Genomic DNA, 26,421 nt, shown 5'->3' with positions numbered 1-26,421 from the left:
GGAGGCCACTGTGTTCTTGGGGACCTTCAATGCAGAAATGTTTTGGTACCTTTCCCCAGATCTGTGCCTCGACACAATCCTGTCTCAGAGCTCTACGGACAACTCATTCGACCTCATGGCTTGGTTTTTGCTCTGACATACACGTTCAACTGTGGGACCTTATATAGACAGGTGCGTGCCTTTCCAAATCATGTCCAATCAATTGAATTAACCACAGGTGGACTACAATCAAGTCTGAATACTTATGTGAATACATTTTATTTTAATACATTTGCCAACATTTCTAAAAACCTGTTTTCACTATGTCATTATAGGGTATTGATGAGGATTTGTTTTTATTTAATCCATTTTAGAATACGGCTGTAACGTGACAAAATGTCAAAGGTCAAGGGGTCTGAATCCTTTCAAATGCACTGTACCTGGAACCAAAAACGGTTATCCTATGCGGACAGCCAAAAAACACTTTTGTAACCATTTTTTCTGTGTAAGCCCAGTTCTAAGAGCCAATCCAACAATGTAACTAAATGAGTTAGTGACCTTGCAAGGTTTTCAAGGCACTATGAATAATTATACTGAAAGACAGATCTTTCTTTACCCATTTCTTTCAAGCTTTTCTTTGAAAGTTGAAAGTTCTGTGAGCAGATTTGATTTATGATCTTTTCAAAGATATTCTACCACTACAACCACATCAGCTAGCGTTAGCCTAGCGGTTAGAGAGGCGAGCCAGCAACTGGAGGATGGCCAGTTCAAATCTCGGGTCCGATGCGAAGACTGTCGAAGTGAGCTGGCAACCGGAGGGTTGCTGGTATCAAATCCTAGAAGCTGTTGCCTGCGTTTGTGCCCTTGAGCAAGGCACTTAACCCCCACAACAACAGCTCCCCGGGTGCCCAGTGTGGCAGCCCCCCGCACCTCTCCAAATACCTGTATGTGTGTCTTTCGGAGGGGTTGGGTTGAAAGCAGAAGTCACATTTCGGTTTGACCTTGTGTGCAATTGACCAATAAAGTAATCTTAATTGTTGTCTCCATTGGATTCTTGTGTAAACAACAAACACACAGAGAAAAGCCATTTTGTGCTAACTAACAGTTAGCATCTCCCCACCATGTGTAGTTTACTGCAGCTAACTCTGCAACTTATGTGGAGCTGCTCGAGTGTCCTGCCCTGCTTTATGAACTGCGGCTGAAGTAATTAAATATCCAGAGGAATCTGCATGAATCTTCCTATATGAACCCAGAAGCACTGCTGCTGCTGTGAGGATTCCTCCTGTGTTCGTTAGCATCCAGCCCTATCTAGCTACCTCCCTGCAGTGTGTTCCATAAAACTACCACCTCCCAGAGGAAATCCAAACAGATCTGCTGGAAGACTAAGCCGGCCATCCCTGGATACACACTCACTATTCGTGTGTGTGTGCTGCTGAGCCAAATCCTCGGTCTAATGCAATGCAGGATGTAACCATCCAAAGACGGTGTGGACCGATATCTGAAGAGATAGGCCAGGGAGAAAGGGATTTACCAGAGAATACTGGGGATTTGATAACAATACCTATGCTGACATGTAACATGTATTTGGACTACTGAGGCTTACTGTGTGAAGACATCACTGGTGAAACATGACAGTCAGATTCAATAGACAATGCATTAGAATGGCTAGGGGAAGAGCTTTTGATTTGATGTGTTAGTGTATTAAACCTATTACAGAGGTGACAATCAAAGGAACACTAAATATTGTCAAGTGAAAAAGGGACATGTACGAGATGGTTTAAGGTTCGATAGCCTATTAAACATTTCTCACTAAATGCAGCATGTGAGTGTGGATATCTTCAAATGACCCATAACGTTATCTCCATCTCTGACTAAAGATGACTAGTCACTGCTAACACTAACTCTGTAATGCTGTAACATCGCAACACCGTAAACCTGTAACTCTGAAGCCGTTGCATTGTAAAACTAACATTGTAACCAGTTTTAGGGGTACAGAGGCAGGTAGCCTAGTGGTTAGAACGCTGGGCCAGTAACCGAATGGTTGCTACATCAAATCCCAGAGCTGACAAGGTAAAAATCTGTCATTATGCCTCTGAATATGGCAGTTCAGGAACCTGCTGTCATTGTAAATAAGAATTTGTTCTTAAAACTGACTTGCCTAGTTCACAAAAAAATCATGTGTTAATTATATATTATATATTATGTAATCGTAAACCGCTACTTTAACAGGTTACTTTTTCAAATTAGGTAATATTATTACAATTACTTTGTCAAGCAACTTGTGTGAGAAAGATTTTAAATAAAAAGATAGGAAATCTGTACAGATGTTTGGCTTCCAGTATTAATAGCTAATTAAGCAGCCCATATATAGCGAAGCACTTGTAGACTAGCACAGGAAAGCAGAGTCACAGATGAAGGGAGACTAGTGATCAAATCTGAGTTAGTAAGTAGCCTGGCTAACCAATCTTTTTATCATGATAGTAACGCAAAGTATTATAAAGCATTACTTTCCACACAAAGTAAAATTTAACAAGTAATATGTAATATATTACTTTCCCAAGTAACTAATGACAACAGTGGTTGTAACACTGTGAAGCTGTAACATTGTGACACTGTAAAGCTGTAGCGTTGTAACACTGTAAAGCTATAACATTGTAACACTATAACGTTTGTAACACTGTAACGAGTCCCTCCCGCTCCATCAGAACACATTCTAACCCACAAGGAGAGGTTAAGCAGAAGACAAACAGGGCCAACCTACAAACGAGTGATAGATAAAACAATGGCAAAAAGATAAGCTCTACATAGAACGTTCTATTACAAAGGTTACATATACTTTACTTCCACAGGGGAACAGCACAGTGCTGGGAATAATCCATCACTTTCGCCTCTCCTTTCTGCACTGCACGCTGAAACAGAGAGAGAGACAGACAGACCGAGAGAGAGCGAGAGACAGAGACATACAGAGAGAGAGAGCATTGGACGTGTTCAGGCCTCTATGAAGTCCTGTCTGTAACGTCCTTGTACATCTGACTTCCTGAATGACTGCTGACTGCAGGACTATGAGTAGATAACCAGGGTTAGAATGTGATTATAGAATAATGAGCACGGACAAAAGGAAGATGGATCACAGTCATCTAAATTGCAGAGATGCTTTTCTTTTACACAGTGAGTAGCTAGCTCCAATAATGCAGTTGGTTATGTGGCTGACACTGCCACACTGCCTTGGCATTTGATGGGCAATAAGCAAGTGTGCTCTCGCCTGAGTTTGTATCATGATGATCCATTCATTTCTGCCCTGTAATTATGTATGTAAGGTTGCTCATTGGGAAAACATTGAACTCAATCTTTTCGCACCCATTTTCTAATATGTCCCATTGAGAGAAGCCTGGTGGACGCTCAAACCACACACTTCATTGTCCTCCTTCCAGACTGCCCCTTATTTCAACCCCAGATTTATTTTATTTTTATTTAACCCATATTTAACCAGTAAAAACCCATTGAGGTTAAAACCCTCTTTAGATCTACTCAGGAAAAAAGTTAAAGATCCTCCTCACTCTTCTTTGTGGAGTAATGCTTTCAGTGCATTAAGGAAGAGAGAGAGGGAGAGAATGTGAGGGAGAGAAACGGAGAGAGACAAAGAATGAGAGAGAGAGCGAGAGAGACAGAAACATTTACTCGTCACCTTGCCCTCTGGCAGCTGTGCCCTGGATAAACAAACATGCGTCACTGAATGTCAGCCGGCTCGGCTCTATGCTGCTCTGCTTGTGCTCTGTCGCTATGGCCTTGCTGCTCCCAGCACCAAGGTAAATACATTTATAAATAGCTGTGGTTGAACTAATGTGGCGACTGACTTGGTGTTGGGGCTGTCGGTGGGCACTTGCTGAATCCATCCAATGCTCAGAGGACTACAAACGAGGGAACATTCCATCCTTTCCTTCCTCCTGCTCTCCTCGCCCTCTCTCCTCTCCTTTTCTCACAATCAACTATTACACAACTGACAAGAGTGCAGGTGTTGTGTCTGCCTCAATGCTCACCATCCACATTCCCAGTAAAATAGAAAGGATAATCAACTGTCAATGATACACGGTGTTTCTGTAGCTGTGTTCTGAGAGTAGGCCAATGTAAGAGCTATTGTTAATGTAAGGTTGGCCCAGAGCTGTTCAGGACAAATAAGAAAAGCAGTGGGTCTAGAGCAAGCAGATTGTATACAGCAACAGTACTTCCAGGCACATAAATAAGAGGACCTCCCACTCAGGGTTCCCCAAACTCAGTCCTGCCCACCCCCCACCCACTATATAGCTGATTCAGATAACCAACTCATCATCAAGCTTGGTTTACTTGAATCCGCTGTGTAGTGCTGGGGGGGGGGGGGGGGTTTGGCTGATGACTGTTGTTTTGGACTGAAACATATTTTTAACAGAGTGAAAAGCGTTTACTCACCAAATATGCAAATGGAGAGTATCAGACTCGTCACCCGTCCTCTCCACTGGCATTAACTATTGACTGCATATATTTAGCCCTACATCCCTGGGGAGCACATGTGTGAGTCTTCTATATGGAGACAGATGGTAAGTGCAGCGTTAGGGGGAGGGGAGGGGGTTGTGATGGGGTAGGCAGGGTATAGTCGCCTGTCTCAGCTGACAGATAGGAGAGCTGGGTGAGGGGGATCAGCAGCTGGCTCTGTGCAGGCAGACAGGTTAGCCAGGAGCACATGTTTAGGAGAAGATACACACATCACGTGCAAGGATACACACACGCGCAGACACCCACACACAGACAGGTGTGTCTTAATGATTAACCTATTGGGAGTGGCTGTTTGTCACAATTAATGTTTGAGTATACAGGGTGTGTGTGTGTGTTTGTGTACTGTATAGCTTACTATGAGTACATTCACACCCCTTTGCTGTCTAAACCCTAATCACATTCATGTTACATTCAGATACACACACTCAGATTTCACACGCTACTGTAATAGGCCAAAGAACTGCACTGTAATACAGCACAGCTTGTGCCGTAGGGAGAAAAGCAAAAACAAATTGTAATCTTTGTCTCTGTGATCTCAACAGCACTGTGAATAAATCACCTCTCAGATTGATTATGTGTTCTCATTGTCAATCAAAGTAATTACCACATCTGGGCTGGGATGCCTTTTGTCAGGTAATCTTACACTGGGAAGTCAATAATGAGAGAGAGAGATACAGAGAGAGAGAGAGACAGAGAGAGAGACAGAGAGAGAGAGAGATAGACAGAGAGAGAGAGACAGAGAGAGAGAGAGAGAGAGAGAGAGAGAGAGAGGTAGAGAGAATGCCTGTGTGTGTGGTGTGTGTGTGTGTGTGTGTGCGCCTGCGTGTGTGTGTAAACAAGCCAGGTAGTCATCTCATATCTTCTGATGCTAGATTTTAACATGAGTCTCCTAATCTGAATGATTATCCTGCTTCAGTTACACTGTTGTTATTGGTTATTCAGTGTGTAGTTATTCCTCACGTCGCTATTTCTATTTGTCATTAAACGGTTTATCTTTATCTCTAACTCTGCATTGTTGGAAAAGGACCCGTAAATAAACATTTCACTGATGGTCTACACCAGTTTTTTTTACGAAACGTGTGACAAACGCAATTTGACTTAATTTGATTTGTCTCAGAGAGGCTGCATGTAACATGGTGATCATTACAGTTAAGGTTCCAAAATTCCAGTAACTTCCCCCAAATTCCCAGATTTTCAAGAAATCCTGATTGAAGATTCCCAGAATGAGGGAATAAGCAGGAAATCCAGAATCTTCCAACCAGGAATTTGAAAAAAATCACCACAACTAATTTAGGCTATCTAGCCTGAAAATGTTTGCCAGATCCCAGGCTGCATCCCCCAAATAATATATATACACTACATACAGTACTAGTCGAAAGTTTGGACACACATACTCATTCAAGGGTTTTTTATTTATTTTTTATTATTTTCTACATTGTAGAATAATAGTGACGACATCAAAACTATGAAATAACACATATGGAATCGTTTAGTAACCAAAAAAGTTAAACAAGTCAATATATATTTTATATTGGAGATTCTTCAAAGTAGCCACCCTTTGCTTTGATGACAGCTTTGAACACTCTTTGCATTCTCTCAACCAGCTTCATGAGGTAGTCTCCTGGAATGCATTTCAATTAACAGGTGTGCCTTGTTAAAAGTTACTTTGTTGAATTTCTTTCCTTCTTAATGCGTTTGAGCCAATCAGTTGTGTTGTGACATGGTAGAGGTGGAATACAGAAGATAGCCCTATTTGGTAAAAGACCAAATCCATATTATGGCAAGAACAGCTGAAATAAGCAAAGAGAAATGACAGTTCATCATTACTTTAAGACATGAAGGTCAGTCAAACAGGAACATTTCAAGAACTTTAAAAGTTTCTTCAAGTGCAGTTGCAAAAACCATCCAGCGCTATGATGAAACCAGCTCTCATGAGGAACGCCACAGGCAAGGAAGCCCCAGAGATACCTCTGCTGCAGGGGAGGGGACAAGTTCATTAGAGTTAACTGCACCTCAGATTGCAGCCCAAATAAATGCTTCACAGAGTTCAAGTAACGGACACATCTCAACATCAACTGTTCAGAGGAGACTGTGTGAATCAGTCGTTTATGGTCGAATTCCTGCAAAGAAACACCTACTACAAGACACCAATAATAAGAAGAGACTTGCTTGGGCCAAGAAACACGAGCAATGGACATTAGACCAGTGGAAATCTGTCCTTTGGTCTGATGAGTTCAAATTTGAGACTTTTGGTTCCAACCGCCATGTCTTTTTGAGACGCAGAGTAGGTGAACGGATGATCTCCGCATGTGTGGTTCCCACCGTGAAGCATGGAGGAGGAGGTGTGATGTTGTGTTCTGCAGTGATACGCCATCCCACCTGGTTTGCGCTTAGTGGGACTATCATTTGTTTTTCAACAGGCCAATGACCCAACACTTCTCCAGGCTGTGTAAGAGCTATTTGACCAATAAGGAGAGTGATGGAGTGCTGCATCAGATGACCTGGCCTCCACAATCACCCAACCTCAACCCAATTGAGATGGTTTGGGATGAGTTGGACTGCAGAGTGAAGGAAAAGCAGCCAACAAGTGCTGAGCATATATGGGAACTCTGTTGAAAAAGCATTCCAGGTGAAGCTGGTTGAGAGAATGCCAAGATTGTGCAAAGCTGTCATCAAGGCAAAGGGTGTGTCACGCCCTGGCCTTAGTTATCTTTGTTTTCTTTATTATTTTAGTTAGGTCAGGGTGTGACATGGGGAATGTATGTGTTTTTGTAGTGTCTAGGGGTGTTGTATGTGTATGGGGCAGTGTCTAGTGTAGTTGTCTAGGTAAGTCTATGGTTGCCTGAAGGGTTCTCAATCAGAGACAGCTGTCATTCATTGTCTCTGATTGGGAGCCATATTTAAGGCAGCCATAGGCATTAGGTTAATGTGGGTAATTGTCTATGTTGTACGTTTGATGCTTGTGTATGCACTTACGTCATTAGCTTCACGGTTGTTTGTTGTTTTGTTTAGTTTGTAAGTGTTTAGTTCGTGGTTCATCTTCGTCTAATAAAAGAAGATGTATTTTTCTCACGCTGCGCCTTGGTCCACTCTCTCACCTCAAGACGACCGTGACAGAATTACCCACCAGAATTGGACCAAGCAGCGAGAATCAAGGCAGCAACAGCGAACACAGGACTATAGGAATTGGGAGGAAATTTTGGACCGCGAAGTACCAGGAGAATATAACCGCCCCAAAGCTGAGCTGGAGGGAGCGAAAGCAGAGAGGCGCCGGTATGAGGAGCTAGCACGGCAGAGCGGCTGGCAACCCCAAAAATTTCTTGGGGGGGGGGCTCTCGGGGAGTGTAGCTGGGTCAAGTAGGAGACTTGATCCAGCTCCCCGTGCTTACTGTGAGGAGCCGAAGATGGAACCAGAGCCAGTCGAGGTGGAATTGGAGGTGAGTAAGGGGAGTGAAGCTGAGACTGTGGATGAATTAATGGGGAAATTGGAGGAGAGCGAAATGAGGGAAGTGCTGTTGTGGAGCATAAAGCACCGCATCCTCTTGAAGGAGCGTGTGCGGGATTTGATGTCACCGGGAACAGCTCTCCATACTCGTCCTGAGGTGCGTGCTAGTCGTCTGGTTAAGACAGTGCCTACACCACGCACCAAGCCTCCTGTGCGTCTCCAGAGCCCTGTTCCTCCTCCCCGCACTAGCCCTGAGATGCGTGTCCCCAGCCCGGTACCACCAGTTCCGGCACCACGCACTAGGCCTAATGTGCGTCTCCAGAGCCCTGTACGCACTGTTCCTTCTCCCCGCACTCGCCCTGAGGTGCGTGCTCTCAGCCCAGTACCACCAGTGCCTACACCACGCACCAGGCTTCCTGTGCGTCTCCAGAGCCCTGTTCCTCCTCCACGCACTCTCCCTGTGGTGCGTGTCTCCAGCCCAGTGCCTCCAGTTCCGGCACCATGCATCAAGCCTCCTGTGCGTCTCCAGAGCCCTGTACGCACTGTTCCTTCTCCCCGTACTCGCCCTGATGTGCGTGCCCTCAGCCCGGTACCACCAGTTCCGGTACCACGCACCAGGCCTATAGTACGCCTTGAGAGTCCAGTGTGCCCTGTTGTTGTTCCCCGCACTAGCCTGATGGTGCGTGTCCTTAGCCCGGTACCTCCAGTTCCGGTACCACGCACCAGGCCTACAGTGTGTCTCAGCCGGCCAGAGTCTGCCGTCTGCCCAGCGGCGCCTGAACTGCCCGTCTGCCCAGCGGCGCCTGAACTGCCCGTCTGCCCAGCGGCGCCTGAACTGCCCGTCTGCCCAACGCCGTCTGAACTGCCCGTCTGCCCAACGCCATCTGAACTGCCCGTCTGCCCAACGGCGCATGAACTGCCCGTCTGCCCAACGCCGTCTGAACTGTCCGTCTACCAAGCGCCGCATGAACTGCCCGTCTGTACTGAGCCTTCAAAGCCGCCCGTCTGTACTGAGCCTTCAAAGCCGCCCGTCTGTACTGAGCCTGCAAAGCCGCCCGTCTGCCATGAGCCTTCAGAGCCGTCCGCCAGACAGGAGCCGCTAGAGCCGTCCGCCAGACAGGAGCCGCTAGAGCCGTCCGCCAGACAGGAGCAGCCAGAGCCTTCCGCCAGACAGGAGCAGCCAGAGCCTTCCGCCAGACAGGAGCAGCCAGAGCCTTCCGCCAGACAGGATCAGCCAGAGCCTTCCGCCAGACAGGATCAGCCAGAGCCTTCCGCCAGACAGGATCAGCCAGAGCCGTCCGCCAGCCAGGATCAGCCAGAGCCGTCAGCCAGCCATGACCAGCCAGAGCCGTCAGCCAGCCATGACCAGCCAGAGCCGTCAGCCAGCCATGACCAGCCAGAGCCGTCAGCCAGCCATGACCAGCCAGAGCCGTCAGCCAGCCATGACCAGCCAGAGCCGTCAGCCAGCCATGACCAGCCAGAGCCGTCATCCAGCCAGGATCCGCCAGAGCCGTCATCCAGCCAGGATCCGCCAGAGCCGTCATCCAGCCAGGATCCGCCAGAGCCGTCATCCAGCCAGGATCCGCCAGAGCCAGCCAGCCAGGATCCGCCAGAGCCAGCCAGCCAGGATCCGCCAGAGCCAGCCAGCCAGGATCCGCCATGCAGTCCGGAGCTGCCCCTTAGTCCGGTGCTGCCCCTTAGTCCGGTGGGGTTAATTTGGAGGGTGGCCATTTGGAGGAGGCTACCAAAGCGGGTATTGACAATGGTGGAGTGGGGGCCACGTCCCGCACCCGAGCCGCCGCCATGATGGGGCCCACCCCGGACCCTCCCCTTTCTGTGTCAGGTTTTGCGGCCGGAGTCCGCATCTTTGGGGGGGGGGGGGTACTGTCACGCCCTGGCCTTAGTTATCTTTGTTTTCTTTATTATTTTAGTTAGGTCAGGGTGTGACATGGGGAATGTATGTGTTTTTGTAGTGTCTAGGGGTGTTGTATGTGTATGGGGCAGTGTCTAGTGTAGTTGTCTAGGTAAGTCTATGGTTGCCTGAAGGGTTCTCAATCAGAGACAGCTGTCATTCATTGTCTCTGATTGGGAGCCATATTTAAGGCAGCCATAGGCATTAGGTTAATGTGGGTAATTGTCTATGTTGTACGTTTGATGCTTGTGTATGCACTTACGTCATTAGCTTCACGGTTGTTTGTTGTTTTGTTAAGTTTGTAAGTGTTTAGTTCGTGGTTCATCTTCGTCTAATAAAAGAAGATGTATTTTTCTCACGCTGCGCCTTGGTCCACTCTCTCACCTCAAGACGACCGTGACAGGGTGGCTATTTTGAAGAATCTAAAATCTAAATATATTTTAATTAGTTTAACACATTTTTGGTTACTACATGATTCCATATGTGTTATTTCATAGTTTTGATGTCTTCGCTATTATTCTACAATGTAGAAAATAGTCAAAATAAAGAAAAAACCTTGAATTAGTAGGTGTGTCCAAACTTTTGAATGGTACTGTGCATATATATATATATATATATATAAATAATCTTATCTATAAATATTTAATCCAAGACTTCTTCCTGTGTACAAACTGGTTATTCTTAATATAACTAAGTAGATAGAAGAGGCCGTCGTTTGATCTGAATGACCAACAACTGTTTGTTTGTTTGTTTTGTTTGAAACACAAGTTGATGTAGAAATGGTGAAACATCGTCACGGTGACAGCTGTTTGTTTGTTTGTTTTGTTTGAAACACAAGTTGATGTAGAAATGGTGAAACATCGTCACGGTGACAGCTGTTTGTTTGTTTGTTTTGTTTGAAACACAAGTTGATGTAGAAATGGTGAAACATCGTCATGGTGACAGCTGTTTGTTTGTTTGTTTTGTTTGAAACACAAGTTGATGTAGAAATGGTGAAACATCGTCACGGTGACAGCTGTTTAGTGAAAACATAATTGGTGGTCCTCAACTTGATTTATTTGATAAGCAGAGTAAGACTAATTTAAATAAATTTAATAGGCTAATAGAGTGTATTAAAACATTCCAATACCTGCTGTGGCAATTATTGCACTTAATTATAAAGCAGTAAAACAATTATGGTTGATAATTATCGTTAATTTATCCATGGTCAAACATCTTGTGTCTTTAAATAACACAGCAAAATATTTTGGATTGTTTTTTAATATATTTTAGGGTAGACCTTTAATAAACGAGAATATTAAATATCTGCATGGGGTTCATTTTTCTTTACATTTGTAATTTTCAAGTAATAGTTACAGAAACCATAAAGAGACTTTGTAACAGAAAAATACATTGTATGTCCATTGCTTACTTTATAGAGATGTTCAAAGCAGTCTTGTCCAGAGGGGACATGGGGGGGGGGAAATAGTTTAAAAAGCATTTATCATAATGGCGTTTGTATAAAAAAATTAGAAAAATAGATAGAAAATCTAAATGCCAGACTGCACTGGCATTTGCGTCCTAAATGCCACTCTATTTCCAAACAGTGAGGTACTTCTCACCAGGGCCCATGTGGAGGGAATAGGGGGCAGTTTGGAACATAGCCTGGGCCGTCATGAATAAGCCAAAAGACTCCGCTTCACTTGTTTAGCTCCTCTATTTGTGTGATATAAATGAATATCAATGTCACACAATCAATTCTACCAAGGACAGAACGCACACGCAAGTGCACACGCACACGCACACGCACGCACACACACACACACACGCACGCACACGCACACACACACACACACACACACACACGCACACACACACACACAGACACACACAGACACACACAGACACACACACACACACACACACACACACACACACACACACACACACACACACACACACACACACACACACACACACACACACACACACACACACAGAGACAGACAACATGGGCAGAAATAATATAAATAATAGACACATAGACACATTAATATGCTGTTGTCGTACAAATCAAGATTATTGTGTCATTTTTTTCATATTTGATGTATAATCACCATCGTAATGTAACAATGATTAAATAAAGAATTCCATATCCCCGTGGTGACAGTTTCCCTATTAATAAAGTGTCAGAATCAGACCTATCTAATGAATATTAAGGGTGGTGGTAGTGGTGGGGGCTGGATCCCTCCTGGCTCCCAGCCCATGGAGAATATTAGAAGGCCTGTTCTTCATTATAAAGGAAGGAGCCTCAGTCAGTGTGGTTAATTCACCCAGCTGGTGATGAGATGCAGCGTCTACTGACTCTGAGCTGACTCACACCCCTCTACTCTCTATCACAATCCCAAATGTATTTTTCTCTCTTTCTGACTTCTCTCTCTCTCTTTCTCTTTCTATACTCTCAATCTATCTCTCCTCCCTCTGTATCTATCCCTCACCCTCTTCCCTCTCCCCTCTGTCTCAGCTCCCGGTCCAGTAGGGCTTTAGAGCATGTGTCGGTCTGTTTCTCTGAGACCAGGCTTCGGATCAGAAGCATGTTCAACACATTGCACCTCAATCTGTCGTCAGCTCCTGTGACTGATAGCTGTTGAAAAAAGGCACACAAACCCTGACTGTTTGAAACACACACAAGCCCTAACAGTCTGGTCCAGCAAAATATGTGCAGAATGAGAGGAGAGGGAGTTTGACAATGTTGGAGAATATTATCACAGGGTTTTGAATGGCTGAGTCAGAGATGGAGAAAGACCAGTGTGAGAGAATTTTTCCACAGCATTAGATACACGAAGCATTACGTTAATGATAGCTGTGGAGAATTTTGAAGACAGGCTTTCTAACTGTCGTACACATGGGCATATATTATATTTAGACAGCTTGATTACTGCAAGGTAACCTACAGTGCCAATTTCTTTCTTGATCTTTGTGTTCTAGAACTTATACAGGTATGAATAGCATAGTGTGCTTGAATATATCCAGAGATGAACACTACAAACATCAGAACATACAATATATCTCTGCTCTGTGGGAGAACTGGTCACTAGCAGAGTGGAAACTACCCTTTGGGGGCTGTGAGATGAACAGAGGAACGGAGGGGGTAGAGATGCGGAGGGGATAGAGATACGCCTTGGGACCAGAGAGCACTGAGAGCCACAGAGCCCTGAAGTCTCCAGGGCCGCCAGCCACGTCAGCCAGCTTAGAAACAAGGACCCGTGGACACATTTCAAAAACCAAATGCATTTGCATGGAGGCTAAATTTCATCACTCAGTGAAATATATTCTACTCACAGGATTACCATTGAGATTCTGAACTCTTCAAAACCAAACGCACACATGGACAGACGCACACACACACAAACACACACACACACACACACCTGAGTAGTCCTGACAAGCCACCTCAAGGACGATCCTATTAAACAATGACACATGGTGGGTGGTGTACTGTGTTGAAATATGACATGGAAATATGGCAGGTGTCATGACTTAGTGCATCACCTTAAACACCCCCAAGACAGCTGTTGAAAGCTACCCAGTTTGATGCCATGTCATGACACCATGAACAGATGCAACACAATCTCCATTTTACCCCATTTCTCAATCACATATTCATATTTCGAGTCAGTTTTCTTGTACATCACTCACTTTTTATTTCTTGAACACCCACCTACCTTTACAGTATGAACAAAGATAATTTCCCAAAAGGTCTAAAATAATTCTGGGTTTCAAGGAAAAAAGCTAAGAGCTGAAAGAACTGTATCTGCTAGCAGTCAGCCGGTACAGGGGAATAATTCAATTTCAGATAAAAGTAAAACCCAAACAACCTTGACGATTTTCCTGCTGTACACTACGGGGAATTATTCACTGTGAATTTCTCTGTTATAATACTTTTATTGTGTGCATGAATGACATGAAAGGAGTGAAGCACTTTCACTGTCAATATCTGACACAGTTGAGAAAAGAAATACCTGCAAATATGCGCACAATGTTTGATAAAAAAAATAGTGCTGCGAACAAGTACTTTTGGGGGTTATGGGAGTTTTCTTTTATTCATCATTTTAATTCTTCATGCCTCTACACTCGACAAACGGTGTACAAACATTGATCTTCTTTGAACAATATCTGCAAAAGTGAAAATAATGCTTTGACAGTACATTATTTTGCTCATGTTTCTGTTCTAAGACAGAGTTTTGCATAGAGATGAAGCTTGCCCCATCCCAGCTAGCGCATAACGTTCTGAGAACCATATGTTTCTTAGAGTGTGGTTGTCCTATGGATATTTTGCATTAAACCTTCCCACAACTTTCTGAGAATGGTGCAGGATTAATGCTTAGCTTTGGAACATTCTCAGCACATTTAAGGAACTATTTTATTACTTTAACATAACGTTTGCTTATAGTTCTAACACGGTTACATTTAGTTAAACTTTTCATAATGTTCTAGGAACATTGTCCAACTGGTTTGACATTGTGAATGCTCTCAAATAGTTCAGAGAAGGTTGTAAAGGAAATTATACTTTGTGCATCTTATCTTTGATGTGATAAACAATCCTTGGTTCCTGCCCGTGTCTGGTAAAGATATGAGGGGGGGAGGGGGGGGAGGGGGCGTCTCATGGCCCTCTCCGGAGAAACATCTGGCAGAACGCAGAACATCTGGCAGAACGCCCAGAATATGTTCTTTAAGTTAAGACGGAGCCAGTCACATGGAAGAACCAATCCAATGAATCCCGTTTATGTAGGTTTAGATAGCAGTATATAAGGCTGTATGTAAGGATCACCCTTTTAGAGCTCACTTCAGACCGGTACTTTATGCATCTAAGTTTGACTGTAACCTCTCCAGCTTGCTAACAAACAATGTTTCATTTAAGATGGACTTTGAGTGTCCCTGTGTAAGAATTTCCACAACAAGGTTAAGAAACAAAGTTCTTCTGTGGGAATTTCAGTACTTCAGCATAATGTTTCCTACAGGTTTCTTTAAGGTTCTATTGAAAGTCATGTTGTCAAATTGTTCTGAGGTCGTTAAGAAAACTTTCCATAAAAAACACAAAAAAACGTTTGTAACGTTCAGAGAACGTTCTAAGGAAGTTATTTAAAAACATACATTCTGTTCTCAGAACGTTAAGAAAACTTTCCATAAAAACCACAAGAAAACTTAGGAAAGTTCAGAGAACGTTCTAAGAATGTTATTTAAAAACATGTACATTCCGTTCCACGTTAGCCTACGTTGCTAACATTCCATTCAAATCCAAAGCCAGTGGGAGTAACGGAGAGGACGGTGTTTAGCACAGGTGAAGGATCTTTTAAACAAATAAAAATGGTTCTACAAGCAGTTGTTACAAAAACTGGAAAATAGAGAGATTCAAGAGCTTTGTCCAAATACTGATAGACTTAAGTACCAAAATAATGGATGATCTGACCAGAGAGGTCCAGGTATGGAGCAGTTTGCAGTTCTCCCAGGGAGAGGTGGATGTCCTGAAAGAGACTTGCAGCAAAATTATAACAAACTGTAAGTCCTCTCAAGATGACATCATCACTGTCTGTGAATCATTATTAACAATGACAGGGAAAACAGATCCAGGAGGAATAACATCACTGCGGGTGGCATACCAACATCTTCACATGGGAACTGGGCTAAGTCTGAGGAGAAAGTAAGAAAAGTTAACACTGAAAAGTTGCAGATAGCTCATACGAAGATTGAGGTGGAGCACACCCACAGGTCTTGAAAACATGTAACCAGCCCAGGTGACAGACCCAGGCCGATAGTGGCCAAGTTCCTCAGGTTTAAGGACAACATGTCTGAGAGTGTCAAGAACTTGAGAGGAACCAACATCTTCCTCAACAAGGACATCTCTGAAGCTGTGAGCCAGAGACAGAAAGAACTTCCAGAAGGAAAACATCGCTGCGGATGGTATACCACAGTCTTCACATGAGAACTGGGCTGAGTCTGAGGAGAAAGTATGATGCTCTCTGGCAGCTCTGAAAGCTGCCTGAGAGCATTGGAACATTGCTTACATCCACTACGGCAGGCTCATTGTCCACACTCCCTCCTAAAAGCCTGGGAGGAATGAGAGAGCCAAGCCTCATCACACACACATATTTCTTTTGTCTCCATATTTTGTCTATCTCCGATAAACTACGAAGGAAAGGAATAGCCCCATATTAAGAATAGCCCATATTAATATACTGTATGTAGCCTTAGTAATTAGGTTAATTTAATCAATAACTAGCTAACATTAGATAAAACTCATATACTGGCCAACTCTGAAACTCACTTAGATAAATCCTTTTATGATAAAGCAGTAGCAATATGAGATATAGCATTGACAGAAAAGACAGGAATGCCTATCGGGAGGTGTTGCTGTATATGTTCAGAGCCATATTCCTGTAAAGCTTAGAGAGGATCTCATGTCAAATGGTGTTGAAATATTTTCGTTGCAAGTTCACTTGCCTCATCTTTCGGGGTGCGGCTATAGGCTATGTTAACAGAGAGATCTATTTTCTGAGTGACCTGAACATTGACTGGTTAGCAACTAGCTGTCCTGTCAAGTGGAAGCATCTAATTGTGACTAATGCCTGTAATGTGACCCAGGTTATTGCCAGCACTATTTTCTATATCTTTAACCAAAGCCTAAAAGAATGTGTGTGTCCACAACCGTGGAAGGAAGCTAAAGTACTTCCACTGTCTAAAAACAGTAACACACCCTTTGCTGGCTCTAACAGCCCCCCAATCAGTTTGCTGCCTGTTCTTAGAAAAATCAAATCAAATCAATCAAATCAAATTTTATTTATTAGGCACATGAATTGAATACTACAGGTGTAGACCTTTCAGTGAAATGCTTACTTACGAGCCCCTAACCAACAATGCAGTATAAGTAAGAATAAGAAATAAAAGTAAAAAGTAATTAAAGAGCAGCAGTAAAATAATAATAGGGAGACTATATACAGGGGGGTACCGGTACAGAGTCAATATGCGGGGGTACTGGTTAGTTGAGGTAATATGTACATGTAAGTAGAGTTATTAAAGTGACTTTGCATAAATAACAACAGAGAGAAGCAGCAGTGTAAAAGAGAGGGGGAAGGGGCAATGCAAATAGTCTGGGTAGCTATTTGATTAGATGTTCAGGAGTCTTATGGCTTGGGGGTAGAAGCTGTTTAGAAGCCTCTTGGACCTAGACTTGGAGCTCCGGTACTGCTTGCCGTGTGGTAGCAGACAGAACAGTCTATGACTAGGCTGGCTGGAGTCTTTGACAATTTTTAGGGCCTTCTTCTGACACCGCCTGATGTAGAGGTCCTGGGTGGCAGGAAGCATGGCCCCAGTGATGTACTGGGCAGTATGCACAGCCCTCTGTAGTGCCTTGCGGTCGGAGGCCGAGCAGTTGCCATAGCAGGCAGTGATGCAACCAGTCACAATGCTCTCGATGGTGCAGCTGTAGAACCTTTTGAGGATCTGAGGACCCATGCCAAATCTTTTCAGTTTCCTGAGGGGGAATAGGTTTTGTCGTGCCCTCTTCACAACTGTCTTGGTGTGCTTGGACCATGTTAGTTTGTTGGTGATCAAATCAAATCAAATGTATTTATATAGCCCTTCTTACATCAGCTGATATATCAAAGTGCTGTACAGAAACCCAGCCTAAATCCCCAAACAGCAAGCAATGCAGGTGTAGAAGCACGGTGGCTAGGAAAAATTCCCTAGAAAGGCCAAAACCTAGGAAGAAACCTAGAGAGGAACCAGGCTATGAGGGGTGGCCAGTCCTCTTCTGACTGTTCCGGGTGGAGATTATAATAGAACATGGCCAAGATGTTCAAATGTTCATAAATGACCAGCATGGTCAAATAATAGTAATCACAGTGAACAGGTCAGGGTTCAATAGCCGCAGGTAGAACAGTTGAAATTGGAGCAGCAGCATGGCCAGGTGGACTGGGGACAACAAGGAGTCATCATGCCAGGTAGTCCTGAGGCATGGTCCTAGGGCTCAGGTCCTCTGTGTGTGTGAGAGAGAGAGAGAGAGAGAGAGAGAGAGAGAGAGAGAGAGAGAGAGAGAGAGAGAGAGAGAGAGAGAGAGAGAGAGAGAGAGAGAGAGAGAGAGAGAGAGAGAGAGAGAGAGAGAGAGAGAGAGAGAGAGAGAGAGAGAGAGAGAGAGAGAGAGAGAGAGAGAGAGAGAGAGAGAGAGAGAGAGAGAGAGAGAGAGAGAGAGAGAGAGAGAGAGAGAGAGAGAGAGAGAGAGAGAGAGAGAGAGAGAGAGAGAGAGAGAGAGAGAGAGAGAGAGAGAGAGAGAGAGAGAGAGAGAGAGTTTGAGTTTTGAATATTCTTTATTGGGTCTGGGAGCCCACCACACAATAAATACTCATACAAAACCACAGTTACACATCAATTAAAAACACAACTCCAACTCCTCCTCCACAGTAACTAAACACAACAGCCTCTGAATACCCCATATACTCAAAAACAGATCAATATTGTTGACAAGTTTATAATAGGCAAACTCAACCCTTAGTCTCGCTGCCACCATTCCCTCCAGCATTCCCACCACATCCACAGACCCCTGTTCCCGAATACTGTTCTTTCGGGTCTTCCATATCGCTAATTTTGCTGCCCCTAATACAAAATTAAGCAACACAACGACACCCTTTTGCCTGAACCTGTACTTTGGCCCAAATATATACAGTTGGGAAGAGAAAACCTCTCCCAACGTTGAGAACCAGTCAGTGATCAGGTCAATCATCCCGACCAACCTGGGACACAGTAAAAACAGGTGTGCCAGACTTTCAGACTCTGCACAGAATGGACACCCTTCCTCAACAGTAGGGTCCAGATGTACCAGATGCATGTTGGTGGCTATAGCTCCATGTATGATCCTCCATTGGAGGTCAGCTGTCCTCTTATCAATCGGCAGTTTGTATAATGATCGCCAACAGCCTTTTGGGGAAGCACCTGGACCAAGCACACCCGCCCACCTCGTCGATTTTACCCCTTCCAGGGAAGAGGCATGGGACACCTTTACACATATTCTGTACATGGCCTTCTTTCCCACCTCCTTGAAATCCCCCAGCTCCGGGGTATCGAAGGAAAGCAGCATCCCCACGTCCTCCTCAAATGCCCCCACCGCAGCACTAACAATCAGTGCAGGGAACACATAATCCAGACCCTCCTTCCACCGATCAGAATTGGAAATGTTAGTCACATACTGACGATGAAGAACTGGCAAGGAGTCACAGACCTCAGCGACGACCTTCCTCAGTAGGCGAGATGATCGGATCCCCGCTCTTTCTCCCAGCTCCTCCAACGATCTGCTCCTGCTCTGCATCAGATGACCCAGCTTGGTGCACCCGACACCTAACAGGCATGAACGCAGGCTGGCTGAACCCAGAGCACTGGACTGGATGGCAGTGTTATAAAAAAGAGGCTCTTCAAAAAGCCACATCCCTGGTAGCGTGCCGGCCTTACGGGACTTGACCAGAACCCTCCAAGCCTGCATAACAGACTCATAGAATGGAGTCAGGCCATTCAACTCACCCCCCCCCAGCTTTAAGAGGAAAAGGTGCTTGTCTAAGCCCAAACAGCCTGCTCTCCTCATCAGTGCGTAGGCTGTGTCAACCCAGCTAGAACCGTCACTGTACAACAGTCTCTGGGCTGCTTGAAGCCGGAAAGCCATGATCCTAGAGGAAATGTCCACCAGGCCTTGCCCCCCCTCGTGCAGTGGCAGGTACAAAGCTGCAGCTTTGATCCAGTGTTGTCCAGACCAGAAGAAATTGACAAGGGTCCTCTGAAGCTCTTGTATCAGACCCTTTGGTGGCTGCAAAATCATTAGTCTGTGCCACAGGGTAGAAGCAGCAAGATTATTAATTACCAGTACCCTTCCCCTATAAGACAACTGGGGTAGCACCCATTTCCATCTTGACAGTCTGGCACACACTTTCTCCACTACACCCTCCCAGTTCTTTTTCTGAAAGACATCAGAGCCTAGAAAAACACCCAATGTCTTCATCCCATCTCTGCCCCACTGAAGCCCCCCTGGTAACCGTGGAGCGGACCCTATCTGAAGCTGACCTGCCCACAGCGCTTCACTCTTTCCCCAATTGACTCTAGCTGAGGAGGCACCCTCATACACCATTAAAGCGTCTGAGAGAACCTTAACATCCTCAGCCCCTGTAATAAAAACTGTCACATCATCTGCATACGCAGACAGTGCTATCGTGGGACCCTTCATTACACCTGGCACAGAGAAACCAGTAAGCTTCGCTCTTAAAAAACAAAGCATTGGTTCAATCGCCAGACTATATAACTGCCCTGAAATTGGGCATCCCTGCCTGATACCCCTTTGGACAGGGATGGGGCAACTCAAACCACCCCCCACCTTCACCATACACGAGGCCCCAGCATACAGTAAATTCATCCAAGACAAAAAAACATCCCCAAACCCAAAGGCTTTCATCGTTTTGAACAAATACTGGTGGTCCACTCGGTCAAAAGCCTTCTCCTGATCCAAAGAAAGTAAACCCACATTTACATCAGACAGTTTACAAATGTCTAGAACATCTCTTATCAGAAACAAATTGTCAACAATTGAGCGATCAGGTACACAGTAGGACTGGTCCTTGTGGACCAACAATCCCAGATACTCTTTCAACCTGTTTGAGAGACATTTTGAAACTATTTTATATTCTGCACACAGCAAAGCAACAGGTCTCCAATTTTTTATGAGAGCCAAATCCCCCTTTTTTGGCAACAGTGAAAGCACCGCACGTTGACAGGATACCGGAAGAGAACCCTCATGAAAAGATTCACACACCACTTCATAAAAATCCTCCCCAATAGACCCCCAAAAGTGCTTATAGAACTCAGATGGTAAACCATCAATGCCAGGGGCTCGGCCTGTTGAGAGCTGCATAACTGCTGTGGACAGCTCTTGCAGTGTAATGTCAGAGTCCAATGCGACTCTCTGTTCAGGTCCCAATTTAGGAAGACCATGTAACAACTGTTCAGTACACAGAGAGTCACAATCCTCCGCCTTATAGAGGGCAGAGTAGAAATCCACGGCATGTTGACGCATTTCACTGTCATCCGTGGTCACCTTCCCATCAGCAAGACGAAGGCAGACCATCTGTTTACGTTGTAATTTTGACTGTCCAAGGTTAAAAAAAAAGGCACTAGGAGCATCCATATCCTTGAGGGAAGCGAAACGAGACCTAATCAAGGCACCTTTCACTCTTTCATGCAGAAACGACCTCAGTTCATGTCTCTTGTCCTGTAAGTTCATGACTAGTCCAGGGTCATTCTGAGTGAGCAGCTTCAATTCAATTGATTTGATGTCCTGTTCAAGGGCATTGATAGTCTCTTTAACTTCAATTTGAGACAAAGCAGTATACTGTTGACAAAATACTCGTATTTGGGCCTTCCCAACATCCCACCATTGTCTCAAGGACTCAAAATTCCCTTTTGTAACCCTCCATTTTTCCCAAAACAACAAAAACCTTTCACAAAACTTGACATCATGTAACAATTTAACATTAAAATACCAGTAAGGTGATGACCTTCGTGGACAGGACAAGTGAATATCAACAGTTATAATGTGATGATCAGAGAAACCCACAGGAGTAATGGCACACCTTCCAACCCTACTACAGTATTGATCAGATACGTACAACCTATCTAACCTTGCTGCACTGACACGACCTTCATTCACTTTCAACCATGTGTATTGCCTAACTTTTGCATTCCTTACTCTCCACACATCAGAAAGCTCTAACTCAGTTAATAGGCCAGACAGGAAAGTGGCTGACCGCAGGTGAGGTTCTTCAGCGTTGCGATCAACAGTAAAATCCACAGTACAGTTCCAGTCCCCCCCTAAAACCATACACCCCTCTTGGTCACACTGTCTTAAGGTTTCTTTTATTTTATCAAACACAACAAGACGCTCTGTACCCTCATTAGGAGCATAAACATTAAAAAAAAAAAAAAAAAACCCCATAACATCCACCTTGACCAATAGAACCCGACCCTTGACAATCTCTGTTGTAGATATCACAGTCACCCCTAAACCTGAGGAAAACAAGATGGCCACCCCAGCACTGAAATTAGTACCATGACTGAGTATATGCTGCCCCTCCCACCACATTCCCCAGTCAACCTCATTATCCTCATCACTATGTGTCTCCTGTAGGAAAACTACATTAAGCCTTTTCTGTTTTATTTCTTCTAATACCCAAGCCCTCTTATTCCTGTCCCTTCCCCCATTAATATTGAGAGAGCCTACCCTTAGTACCTCCATGTAGAAAAGAGAAAGGAAAAGCAGAAGATACCACAGAGAAACCAAAGAGAAAGAAGACACCCTATGAAGCATGATCATCATCATTATTTAAATTTTTTCTTATTAACCTGACCACGTTTCCCACCACCTTTTGCTGCTGTAACAGCAGTAACAAATTTCCTCAAGCGAAACCGCTTCTTCTCACTCAACTGGTCTAACCCCACCGTCTTCTGTAACATCACAGCTGACCTCACAAACTTATCAACATCAAAATATTCTGCCAATTTGACAGATTTCCCAAAAGTCTGATCCAGAAACCCATTTACCTCCTCTAGATCATAAATTGAGTCCTCACCAGCTGCTGTCATATCAGAAGAGATATCCATATCCTTCTCCTGATCCTCCTCAGCTGAGGCCATAGACCACTGACTCCCCTCTACCACATCCCTTTCAACACTCCCCACTTGCACCCCATCACTCGTACCAGGCATCTCCTCCACTACCTGGGAGACTAGCCCCACCTGAAACCCATTACCCGTGGTGGGCATCTCCTCCACTACATGAGAGCCCAGCTCCACATGAACCCCCTCCTGTACCCCATTACTCGTAGTGGGCATCTCCTCTACTACCTGGGAGCCTAGCTCCACATGAAACCCCTCCTGTACTCCATTACTCGTAGTGGGCATCTCCTCCACTCCCTTGGAGTCTAGCTCCACATGAACCCCCTCCTGTACTCCATTACTCGTAGTGGGCATCTCCTCCACTACCTGGGAGATTAGCTCCACATGAACCCCCTCCTGTACTCCATTACTCGTCGTGGGCATCTCCTCCACTACCTGGGAGATTAGCACCACATGAACCCCCTCCTGTACTCCATTACTCGTAGTGGGCATCTCCTCCACTACCTGGGAGATGAACTCCATATGAACCCCCTCCTGTGCCCCAGTACTCGTACTGGGCACCTCCTCACCAGTCTGAGGAACTGGCTCTTCAGATCCATCCTTACCTTCTACAACAATATTTTTCCGCTGCATAACATCTCCCTCTAATACAAGTTGCAAACTCGTGGCCTCAACACGGATAACTTGTTCCTCGGCAACAGGTGCTTGTGGCTGCTCAACCACTGTCAGCCCACCTCTCCCTACATCAGTGGGCCCAGGCGTTACGGTGACCACCTGCGCCCCTCCCTCTGCCTTCTCCCTTTTCGGGCAAGCATGTCGCTTATGGCCAACATCCCCACACTCAAAACACCGTTGACTACCCGTACTAGCATACGCCATATACATTCTATTGTCATACTTGACTTTAAACGATATCTCTAAAGTCTGCTCCGGTGAGTCCAAAAACATAAACACCTGTCGCCGAAACGACATAACCTGTTTCAACGCCGGGTGTTTGCAACCCAACGGAACAACCTTAATTGAGCTTGCAAACTTCCCAAAGCGCAATAACTCGCGCTCCAATAGCTCATTTGGAATAAACGGTGGTACATTTGAAATAGTTACCCTTGTTGACGGAGAAAAAAGCGGGGTAACTTGAATAAACATTCCCTTAAGAAGTACGCCCTGCTCAACCATACGATCAACAAGGCGCTCTTCCTTAAGAAATACCACCATCGCTTTATTCATCCGTGACGCATAAGCAACATTATCGTATCCTACCTTCTCTCCTACGGCGACCAGAAACTCCTCCACCGTGACAGTAGCTTCAGTAACACACCTAAAGCCGTGCCGAAGTGACAGGGACGGCATTCCAATTCTGGAAGCCATCCCCGCCAAAATCAAGGTAATTTCGATACGAAAAAACCCAAATACTTAATTCTACCACACCAAAAAAAAAGTATATAATAATCTTAATCATGCACAGAAGAAACCAAAGAATGCCACCAAGAAAGAAAAAACCGAAAGAAAGAATTCTGAATATCTAACTCTACACAACACACGCGCTCCTTCGCTCATACAATTCCCAAACACTCCCAGCATGCAAAGAGAGAGAGAGAGAGAGAGAGAGAGAGAGAGAGAGAGAATTAGAGAGAGCATACTTAAATTCACACAGGACACCGGATAAGACAGGAGAAATACTACAGATATAACAGAGTGACCCCTGACACATAAACTACTGGAGCATAAATACTGGAGGCTGAGACAGGAGGGGTCAGGAGACACTGTGGCCCCATCCGATGATACCCCCGGACAGGGCCAAACAGGCAGGATATAACCCCACCCACTTTGCCAAAGCACAACCGCCACACCACTAGAGGGATATCTTCAACCACCAACCTACCATCCTGAGACAAGGCCGAGTATAGCCCACAAAGATCTCCGCCACAGCACAACCCAGACAGGAAGACCACATCAGTGACTCAACCCACTCAAGTGACGCACCCCTCCTAGGGACGGCATGGAAGAGCACCAGTAAGCCAGTGACTCAGCCCCTGTGATAGGGTTAGAGGCAGAGAATCCCAGTGGAGAGAGGGGAACCGGCCAGGCAGAGACAGCAAGGGCAGTTCGTTGCTCCAGTGCCTTTCCGTTCACCTTCACACTCCTGGGCCAGACTACACTCAATCATAGCACCTACTGGAGAGATGAGTCTTCAATAAAGACTTAACTTCTTGCAACTATAGGGGGAGCTGTTTCGCATTAGCATAATTTGCTCTCCAGATTAAACTGCCTAGTACTCAATTCTTGCTCGTACAATATGCATATTATTGTTATTATTGGATAGAAAACACTCTCTAGTTTCTATAGCCGTTTGAATTATGTCTCTGAGTGAAACAGAACTCATTCTACAGCACTTTTCCTCCCAGTGTGTGAGATTTCAGAAATCTTGGCCTCTGGTTCCAGATCAGTTTTAAAGTCCCTGTAAATCCTATGAGGATACAAACACTGCCCACGCCTTCCTCTAGATGTCAGTAAGTGGTGACAATTTGAATGGAGTCGATTGCGCAATCAGTGCCTGTATAAAACGGCAAAGACCGGATGTACCGTCCCTTTGCTCCCTGCGCCTGACGCAGGATGGACGTTGGACCTCCTCTCTTTCCAAGCTTTGGTTTAGCCACTTATATATCGCCGGTCATGTTTTTACTCGTTATTGGTGTTAAAAACATCATAAGGTAGTTAATTTAAACCGTTTTATAGCAATTTATATCCGTTTAGTGCGATTTTGAGGCATTTTCTTTGTGGTGCACTTTGAAGCGATGGGCACGTTTCCAGTACCGGTCGAACGTTAGTGGGCATTTCGACGGACAGAGGACATCTTTCGACCAAAAGAAGATTAGACCCAAGAAAGGATACATTGCCCAAGATTCTGATGGAAGATCACCTCACAGTAAGAAATATTTAATATGATAAATCGTTGTTCTGTCGAAAAATTTTAAACGCATATTCCGCCATTTTGTTTGGTATAGCTTCGCTTGGCGAACCCTGTATTGCACAGTAAGGATAATTTTAGAAATGTAATTCAGCGATTGCATTAAGAACTAATTTGTCTTTCGATAGCTGTCCAACTTATATTTTTTTAGTCAAGTTTATGAATAGTTATCCATGAGACAAGATCACTGTGAAAGATGGCGTCCGACATTTTCAGGCTAGTTTTGCTAGTATTGTCATTGTATAACCACGGTTGTTTGTGGCTAAATATGCACATTTTCGAACAAACTCTATATGTATGTTGTAATATGATGTTACAGGAGTGTCATCGGAAGAATTCTGAGAAGGTTAGTGAAAAAATTAATATATTTTGGCGATGATAACGATATCGCTCTCTTTGGCTTGAATCAATGGTCGGGTAACGTTTGCATATGTGGTATGCTAATATAACGATTTATTGTGTTTTCGCTGTAAAACACTTAGAACATCTGAAATATTGTCTGAATTCACAAGATCTGTGTCTTTCCATTGCTGTGAGTTGTGTATTTTTAAGAAATGTTTTATGATTAGTAATTAGGTAATACACGTTGCTCTCTGTATTTATTCTAGTCGAGTTGTGATGGTGGGTGCAATTGTAAACTATGATTTCTACCTGAAATATGCACATTTTTCTAACAAAACCTATCCTATACAATAAATATGTTATCAGACTGTCATCTGATGAGGTTTTTTCTTGGTTAGTGGCTATCAATATCTTTATTTGGCCGAATTGGTGATAGCTAGTGGTGGAGAGAAAAAATGGTGGACAAAGAAAAATGGTGTATTTTGCTAACGTGGTTAGCTAATAGATTTACATATTGTGTCTTCCCTGTAAAACATTTTAAAAAACAGAAATGATGGGTTTATTCAC

This window comes from Salvelinus namaycush, chromosome 24 (genome assembly GCF_016432855.1).
Source record: "Salvelinus namaycush isolate Seneca chromosome 24, SaNama_1.0, whole genome shotgun sequence".
Taxonomy (NCBI): Eukaryota; Metazoa; Chordata; class Actinopteri; order Salmoniformes; family Salmonidae; genus Salvelinus; species Salvelinus namaycush.
Note: the sequence above shows the minus strand (reverse complement) of the source record.